Below are 9,542 nucleotides of genomic sequence, written 5' to 3'. Positions count from 1 at the left end.
GGCAATTTGACAATAGAGGCAATTCTTTTACGCTCGATCTCGTGTTTACCATGCGTGATAATCGTTCCCAAATATACCACTTTGTTTTCCCAAATTTGGACCTTCTTGGGGTTCACTTTACATCCAATTTGCTGTAGGAGTTCCAGGTGTTCGGCCAGAAGCTCGATGTGCTCCGCCTTGGTGTCTGTCTGCAGTAATAGGTCGTCCACATACTGGATCAGACATTCGGGGCGAGAAAAGTTTGATAATTTATAAAGCATTAGTTAGGCCCCATTTAGAATACTGTGAGCAATTTTGGGCCCCACACCTCAGGAAGGACATACTGGCACTGGAGCGGGTCCAGCGGAGATTCACACGGATGATCCCAGGAATGGTAGGCCTAACATACGATGAACGTCTGAGGACCCTGGGATTATATTCATTGGCGTTTAGGAGGTTGAGGGGAGATCTAATAGAAACTTACAAGATAATGAATGGCTTAGATAGGGTGGATGTAGGGAAGTTGTTTCCATTAACAGGGGAGACTAGGACCCGGGGGCACAGCCTTAGAATAAAAGGGAGTCACTTTAGAACAGAGATGAGGAGAAATTTCTTCAGCCAGAGAGTGGTGGGTCTATGGAATTCATTGCCACAGAGGGCGGTGGAGGCCGGGACGTTGAGTGTCTTTAAGACAGAAGTTGATAAATTCTTGATTTCTCGAGGAATTAAGGGCTATGGAGAGAGAGCGGGTAAATGGAGTTGAAATCAGCCATGATTGAATGGTGGAGTGGACTCGATGGGCCGAATGGCCTTACTTCCGCTCCTATGTTTTATGGTCTTATAATCCATTTGCCAGCTGTCGGTGGAAAATGGAGGGGGAGTTGTGGAATCCTTGTGAAAGGCATGTCCACGTGTACTGCCGACCTTTAAAAGTGAAGGCAAATTTGTACTGGCATGCTTTTGCCAATGGAATGGACCAGAATCCGTTACTGACGTCCAAAACCATAAAATATCATGAATTGAGTCCCTGATGGAGCATGGTCTCGGGACTTGTGGCTACCATGGGGGCTGCTGCGGGGGTGACTTTGTTGAGTTCCCTGTAATCGATGGTCAGCCGCCATGATCCATCGGACTTTCTCACTGGCCAAATCGGGGCATTATTAGTGGAGGCTACTGATCTAAGTACGCCTTGTTCTAATAAGCTATCAATAACTTTTGAGATTTCTCCCTCTGCCTCTTAGGGAAAACCATATTGCTTCTGGGGTCTAGGGTCAGGTCCTGTTATTTAAACCTAACCAACCATCCTGCCACAGTCATGTTTATGACTTGCAAATGTGGTCCTGTTTTTCTGAAGAACTACCCTAACCTGTTTGTCTGCGCTAATCGTGGTCGGGTCAAACCAAAATTCGCCGACTGCGCTAACCTTGTTTGCATACTCACCTACTGTGAGCGTTATGGGGGCTCTTGCTGACTTTGTCATTTTCCAGACACATTGATTTACTGGATCAAATGAAAGGTTGTGGGAGTTCATGAAATCGAAGCCCAAAATGTGTTCTGCTGTGTGGTCCAGATCAACCAAAACTATGGGGTGTTTTGTTGTAATGTTGCCAATTTGAATGGGTACAGGGGCTGTGATGTGTCCCTGCTGTGAGTGGCCTGTGAAGCCGCTGAGGGTGATTGTGGCTATAGTGGGCCATGTGTCTTTTTGGAACATGGTGGAGGAATTAATTGTGGTGCGGGACCCTCCTGTGCCCCAGAGAAATTTGATGGGCTGTCCCAGTATTTTCGCTGCAACGACTGGTCGGCCGGACCTATCCCAAAGGGTGTCGCAGACCCAAGTGGGGAAGCCCGAACACCGTCAGTCAGTTCCGTTCATGTCTGTCTGGTCTGAACGGGTGCTTACACTGTGTATGGGCTTTGTCCTGTTATTCAGAGTGCCTGCCTGCTGGGCTCTCTGTAGCTTTCGTGGGGCATTGCACTCTCGTGCAAAGTGACCTAATTGTCTACATATGTAACACTCCTGTGGTTTCTGTGGGGGGCTGTTCATGCCTTCGTTCACCCATGCGGGGTTCTGGTGCACTTTAACTGCTTGGATATCTGCCTCTGCCTGCTGTTCTTCGGGTTTCCTAATCGTGGGTTTGTTTTGGACAGATTGCTCCCAGGAGCGGGACAACCTTTTTAAAACCCACTTTTCGTTGTGTGTTTCTTCCGAGGGGTCATAATTACTACAAGCTTTTTGTCCTGCCTCTGTGGCATGGGAGATAAGGGTGCGGGTCCATTTGGCCATCTTGTCTGGGGACAAATGGGTGCGGTCTAAGTTTCCGAAAACGGCTGTAAAATGGATCCACAGGCGTCCAGCAAACGCTGTGGGGTGTTCTGTCTTCTTCTGCCTGCACTTATTCAGGCCTTCTACTGAGTCACCTCTGTTATAGCCGATCGCGTCTAGGATCGCCGTGTGCATCTCTGCAAGGGTGCCTCCTTCTACATTCTGTGGGTCGGGAAAGGCTGCTACAACCGAAGGGTCTAGGCTTAAAACTGTGAGCTTCACTTGCTCACGCTCATCCAGGCCGTACATGGTCGCCTGCTGCTTTACTCTAGCAAAGAAATGGTGGGGGTCTGAGGTGGGGAGGAACGGTGTGATCTTTTTGCATGCGTCCCGTAATTGGGTCATGGTTAAGGGGGTGGTGTAAAGGAATTCCGATGTGACTGTGCGGTGGGTGGTTACTGGATTCATGGGTGCCTGATCTATCTGCTCTGTGGGGGGTTGGGGTGCTTTTCTCCTTTGGGGCTTTCCTTGCGCACATGTTCCCTGTACATATCTCTGCGCGGTTTTGTTTAGTTCTTGCCTATCAGGGCCGTCTTCTTCATCTAATTGGGATCCAAAGGTGCTTTGAAACCCATTTTGCACTGAAAGCAACACTGCAATTCCGCATTCTGCTTCCTGCATTTTGCATGATACACTGAGCTTTGTCTGTGCTCCGTGGTGGCAGCATGGAGTGCTCTTAACGCTGTTTTTAGATCGCTGCACTGCCTTTGCAATGCCTCTACCTGTTTCTCTGTCTCTTCTCTTACCAAGACTGCACGTTGCGTGTCCTGATAGGCCTTATCGTATTTTGTTTGGAAGCTGCTCAGATGCGCTAGACAAGACTGGTGTGCCCACTTGGCATCATCCACCTCTCCGTCCTTTGCTGCCAACTTCCTTCTTAATTCTATATTCTCTCTCTCGATCTCACTAACATCGACCTTGCTCATTCGATGTCTCTCTTTTATCACTTTGCGGAGCGTCCGAACGACCTCCTCTGTGCCTCGCAATTGTGCCAGACAGGACACGATTGCCATCGGCTTGCGAGCTTTCCCTAAGCTTTTCTTATGGATCTCTGATAGGTTCTCCCACCAAGTATGTCCTATACTCCCGGGTCCTGTTTCCTCATTATCACAGAATTCACTCCAAAGGGGCCATCCTTTCCCTTTGAGATATTTTCTGATCTCTTCTTCCCAAAAGGGACACTGTCCTACTCTGTTGCTGGTCGCTGCGACCTCGAATTCCGGGGGTTCATGAGGCGTTCCATTGCCTTCATTGCCATTTTTCCTATCTGAATGCTCTTTTAAAATTTGGAACAAGGGGTATTAAGGTGGTGCTGTAATTACAGGTACGGGTTTCGCTATTTTCCGGAATACAAACTCCTGACAGTTTTTCACAACAAAAATCTATCAGTTTACATTATAGCCCTGTTAGTTACGCATGCATTAACACGCTTCCGAATTATGAGGATTGATCAGAACTGCGTGAACACTTGTGGTCTTTCTGTTCCCAATTGGATTCTAATTCAAATTTTGGGTTCTCCCAGAGTGGTTAGGCCACTTCTAAGTCGGGTCCCGTCAGATAGTCACCAGTAAATGTTGCTAACTTTGGTTGGCTCTTAATTTGTTGCCCGTTGTGTCTTTACTTAATTTGCTCTGTTTCTATAACCTTTGCTCGAGAGTCATAGAATCATAGAAGTTTACAGCATGGAAACAGGCCCTTCGGCCCAACCAGTCCATGCCACCCAGTTTTTACCATTAAGCTAGTCCCAGTTGCCCGCACTTGGCCCATAACCCTCTATACCCATCTTACCCATGTAACTATCTAAATGCTTTTTAAAAGACACAATTGTACCCGCCTCTACTACTACCTCTGGCAGCACATTCCAGACACTCACTACCCTCTGAGTGAAGAAATTGCCCCTCTGGGCCCTTCTGAATCTCTCCCCTCTCACCTTAAACCTATGCCCTCTAGTTTTAGACTCCCCTACAATTGGGAAAAGATGTTGACTATCTACCTTATCTATGCCCCTCATTATTTTATAGGCCTCTATAAGATCACCCCTAAGCCTCCTACCCTCCAGGGAAAAAAGTCCCAGTCTATCCAGTCTTTCCTTATAACTCAAACCATCAAGTCCCGGTAACATCCTAGTAAATCTTTTCTGCACTCTTTCTAGTTTAATAATATCCTTTCTATAATAGGGTGACCAGAACTGCACACAGTATTCCAAGTGTGGCCGTACCAATGTCTTGTACAACTTCAACAAGACGTCCCAACTCCTGTATTCAATGTTCTGACCAATGAAACCAAGCATGCCGAATGCCTTCTTCACCACCCTGTCCACCTGCGACTCCACCTTCAAGGAGCTATGAACCTGTACTCCTAGATCTCTTTGTTCTATAACTCTCCCCAATGCCATACCATTAACTGAGTAGGTCCTGGCCTGATTCGATCTGCCAAAATGCATCACCTCACATTTATCTAAATTAAACTCCATCTGCCATTCGTCGGCCCACTGGCCTAATTGATCAAGATCCCGTTGCAATCCTAGATAACCTTCTTCACTATCCACTATGCCACCAATCTTGGTGTCATCTGCAAACTTACTAACCATGCCTCCTAAATTCTCATCCAAATCATTAATATAAATCACAAATAACAGTGGACCCAGCACCGATCCCTGAGGCACACCACTGGTCACAGGCCTCCAGTTTGAAAAACAACCCTCTACAACCACCCTCTGTCTTCTGTCGTCCAGCCAATTTTGAATCCAATTGGCAACCTCACCCTGGATCCCGTGAGCTTTAACCTTCTGCAACAACCTACCATGCGGTACCTTGTCAAAGGCTTTGCTAAAGTCCATGTAGACAACGTCTACTGCACTGCCCTCATCTACCTTCTTGGTCACCCACTCAAAAAACTCAATCAAATTTGTGAGATATGATTTTCCACGCACAAAGCCATGCTGACTGCCCCGAATCAGTCCTTGCCTCTCTAAATGCTTGTAGATCCTGTCTCTCAGAATACCTTCCAGCAACTTACCTACTACAGACGTTAGGCTCACCGGTCTGTAGTTCCCAGGCTTTTCCCTGCTGCCCTTCTTAAACAAGGGCACAACATTCGCTACTCTCCAATCTTCAGGCACCTCACCTGTGGCTGCCGATGATTCAAATATCTCTGTTAGGGGACCCGCAATTTCCTCCCTAGCCTCCCACAACATCCTGGGATACATTTCATCAGGTCCCGGGGATTTATCTACCTTTATGCGCTTTAAGACTTCCAGCACCTCCTCCTCTGTAATATGCACACTTCTCAAGACATCACTATTTATTTCCCTTAGTTTCCTAACATCCATGCCTTTCTCCACCGTGAATACCGATGAGAAATATTCATTCAGGATCTTACCCAACTCTTGTGGCTCTGCACATAGATGTCCTTGTTGATCCTTAAGAGGCCCTACTCTGTCCCTAGTTACTCTTTTTCCCTTTATGTATCTGTAGAAGCTCTTTGGATTCTCCTTTGCATTATTTGCCAAAGCAATTTCATGTTTTTGTCCTCCTGATTTCCCTCTTAACTCTATTTCGACAATCTCTATACTCTTCAAGGGATCCACTTGATTCCAGTTGTTTATGTACATCATATACCTCCTTCTTCTTTTTGACCAGAGTCTCAATATCTCGAGTCATCCAGGGTTCCCTACTTCTACCAGCCTTGCCCTTCACTCTAAAGGGAATGTGCTTACCCTGAACCCTGGTTAACACATTTTTAAAAGCCTCCCATTTACCAGCCGTCCCTTTGTCTCCCCCAATCTACCTCTGAAAGTTCCTGTCTGATACCATCAAAATTGGCCTTGCCCCAATTAAGAATTTTAACTCTTGGGCCAGACCTATCATTCTCCATAGCTATCTTAAAACTAATGGAGTTATGGTCACTTGTCCCAAAGTGATCCCTCACTAACACTTCTGTCACTTGCCCTTCCTTATTTCCCAAGACGAGGTCAAGTTTTGCCCCCTCTCTAGTCGGTCCATCCACATACTGAATGAGAAATTCCTCCTGAATACACTCAACAAATTTCCCTCCATCCAAGCCCCTAATGCTATGGCTGTCCCAGTCAATGTTGGGAAAGTTAAAGTCCCCTACTATTACCACCCTATTTTTCTTGCAGCTATCTGTAATCTCCTTACATATTTGCTCCTCAATTTCCCGCTGACTATTTGGGGGATCCTATCAAGGTGATCTCTCCTTTCTTATTTTTCAGTTCCACCCATATAGACTCAGTGGGCGAACCCTCAGATATATCCCCTCTAAGTACTGCCGTGATGTTCTCCCTAATCAAAAATGCCACTCCTCTCTTACCTCCTGTTCTATCCTTTCTATAGCATCTGTACCCCGGAACATTGAGCTGCCAGTCCTGCCCCTCCCTTAGCCATATTTCAGTCATAGCTATAATATCCCAATCCCATGTTCCCATCCATGCCCTGAGTTCATCTGCTTTGCCCGTCAGGCCCCTTGCATTGAAATAAATGCAGTTTAATGTAGACTTTCCTTGCTCTCTGCCCTGCTTTCTCTGGTCATGCTTTACACACTCTCCCTTCCTGCCTTTTGTTTCCATCCCCACTGACTTCCTACATCGGTTCCCATCCCCCTGCCACATTAGTTTAAACCCTCCCCAACTGCACTAGCAAACACACCCCCGAGAACATTGGTTCCGGTCCCGCTCAGATGCAGACCGTCCGATATCTTTATGATACCGCCATGAGGTTCAAGTTCAAGTGCTGATCAATAATTCAATACACCAGTTAGTAAGTTTCAAATCAAAACACATTTATTACACACAGTCAATTACTACTCATGCATAAAACTCTACTTACTAGACTATCTCGAACACTAAAAGGCCTATACTTAGCTTGGAACTGGTCCACCAGGTCAGGGGAACAAATGGCCTTTCGTTCGATTCTGAGTCTGCAGGATTCAAAGTTGGTATAGACTGGTAGCTAGGAGCGCCTATCTCGTAGCGTGCGTTGACTGGAGACTTACTTGGTTGATGTAGCGGCTAGGCAGGTCACTGTCAAGGGTTGTTTCGAGCTGCTGAGTGACCCTGCCAAGAAGGGTGAATTGAACTTGGGGACTCTACTTTATAGTCCCCAGGGGCTTTGTGCCGTTCGGGGCGGACCCCGTATCTGGTTCCAAGTGATTGGACTAGGTTCCGATCACTTGGATCGATTTCGCCAATACTGGAGCTGTTCCCTGATCGCTGGGCGGTCCCTAGGTGTCCGTTGACCTTCCTTTGTCTTGGCCCCTACTGGCGCCGAGGAGTCTGGCTTGACCTTGTTTTACTAAATGTTTCCAATTGTTCCCGGGGATCGCTCATTAATATGCAGATGGCTTTTGGTTTCAGTGCTGTCTGGGTTTCTGCAAGTTCTGATATACAGGAAACTTTGCACCTGCTTGTTTTTCCTGGCTTGACTGAATTCCCCTGCATTCTTTGCGGATCTCCATTTTACGTCGCAAAGTGGCCAACCCAGGTGGCTACACTGGTTGAGGCCGTATTCATGTGTGCGGAACTTGGCTATAAGTTTCTGCTCAGTGATTCTGTTGCCAAGCAGAATGTATCTTTTGTAAGGGCCCCGAAGAATCCAGCACGAGTTTTAAGGATACAAAATAATAACGTTTATTTACTATAACAATATATACATAGCAGTAGCAGTAACTTCCCTTGCTACCTTCTCCTTCCTCCTGGTTCCTGGACTGGCCAGCTTATTTATAGTAGGAGTTTCTCCGCCCCCCTCATTGGGGAAGTTCATACTCCCATAGGATTGTGGGATAGTCATTAGTCCCCGGCCAATCGTCAGTAGGCAGGTTATAACATCCCTCCCCCCCAAAGTCCAAGGAATCCACCGTAGGCCCTGGCGAAGGAAGGCGTCGAACTCGTTTGGCCGCAGGCCGGACGGCATTTGCACGCGGCGCTGGATCAGGCGGCGTATAACGAGACGGAGACCGGCGCTTCCGTGATGAATGGCGCGGTTGTGTCTCCATCTCGGAGTCAGAGTCTACTGCCTCCGTCATGTCAGCGTCTCTATCCCCATTCGGTCCCGTCACGACCTGCGCAGGCTTCGAGTGAGGCACCAGTGGAAGATTTGGAGGACTACCTTCCCTTGTTTCTGGTCTTTGCCGCTGTTGAACTGAGCTCCGGGGGCAGGGAATCTTTTGCAGGGATGATCTTCTGGACCGGACGTGGTCTACATGTTTTCGCTGGAGACGACCCTGGGCTTGCACTTGGTACGATATAGGGCCCGTTTGGCGAAAGATTACACCAGGAACCCATTGGGCACCACCAGCAAAATTCCGCACGAATACTGGGTCACCGGGCGCAAACTGCCGAATCGGACGATGCCGAGACGATCCCGGTCCCTGCCGTTCTTGTGTGCGGCGTACTTTTGCGCCAATGTCCGGGAAGACCATACTAAGGCGGGTACGAAGTCTCCGGCCCATTAGGAGTTCTGCGGGAGCTACCCCAGTCACTGTATGGGGGGTGGTCCTGTACGTAAACAAAAAGCGAGCCAGTCTCGTGTCCATTGATCCGGAAGACTGCTTCTTTAGGCCTCTTTTGAATGTTTGCACTGCACGCTCTGCCAACCCCTTTGAAGCCGGGTGGTAAGGGGCAGTGCGGATATGGCGGATGCCGTTCATCTTTGTAAACCTAGCAAACTCCTCACTCGTGAATGGAGTGCCATTATCCGTGACCAGCACCTCGGGGAGGCCATGCGTGCTCAATGATAAATGCATTTTATTCAATTGTTGCGCAGGACGTTGTCCCCTGCATCTTATGCACCTCCAGCCATTTGGACTGGGCGTCAATTAGTAGCAGGAACATGGATCCCTGAAAAGGGCCTGCGAAATCTGCATGTAAGCGTGCCCAAGGCCGCCCTGGCCATTCCCAGTGATGTAGGGGCGCGGCCGGCGGAAGCTTCTGATGCTCCTGGCAAATGGAGCAGTTTTGGGCCACCTTCTCAATTTCGGTGTCGAGGCCTGGCCACCAGACATAATTCTGGGTCAACATTTTCATCTTGGTCACGCCCGGATGCCCATTGTGCAAGTCTGATAATATCAGCTCCTGGCCTTTTTCCGGGACAATCACACGCGTCCCCCACAAGAGGATGCCGTCTTCCACGCTGAACTCTGACAGCTTGGAGGAAAATGCCCGCAACTCGCCTGGGAGCTGTCTATGCTGCCCACCATACAGGACTATGTGCCGAACCTT

This window comes from Scyliorhinus torazame, chromosome 13 (assembly GCF_047496885.1).
Source record: "Scyliorhinus torazame isolate Kashiwa2021f chromosome 13, sScyTor2.1, whole genome shotgun sequence".
NCBI lineage: Eukaryota > Metazoa > Chordata > Chondrichthyes > Carcharhiniformes > Scyliorhinidae > Scyliorhinus > Scyliorhinus torazame.
This window is presented reverse-complemented; position numbering follows the sequence as displayed.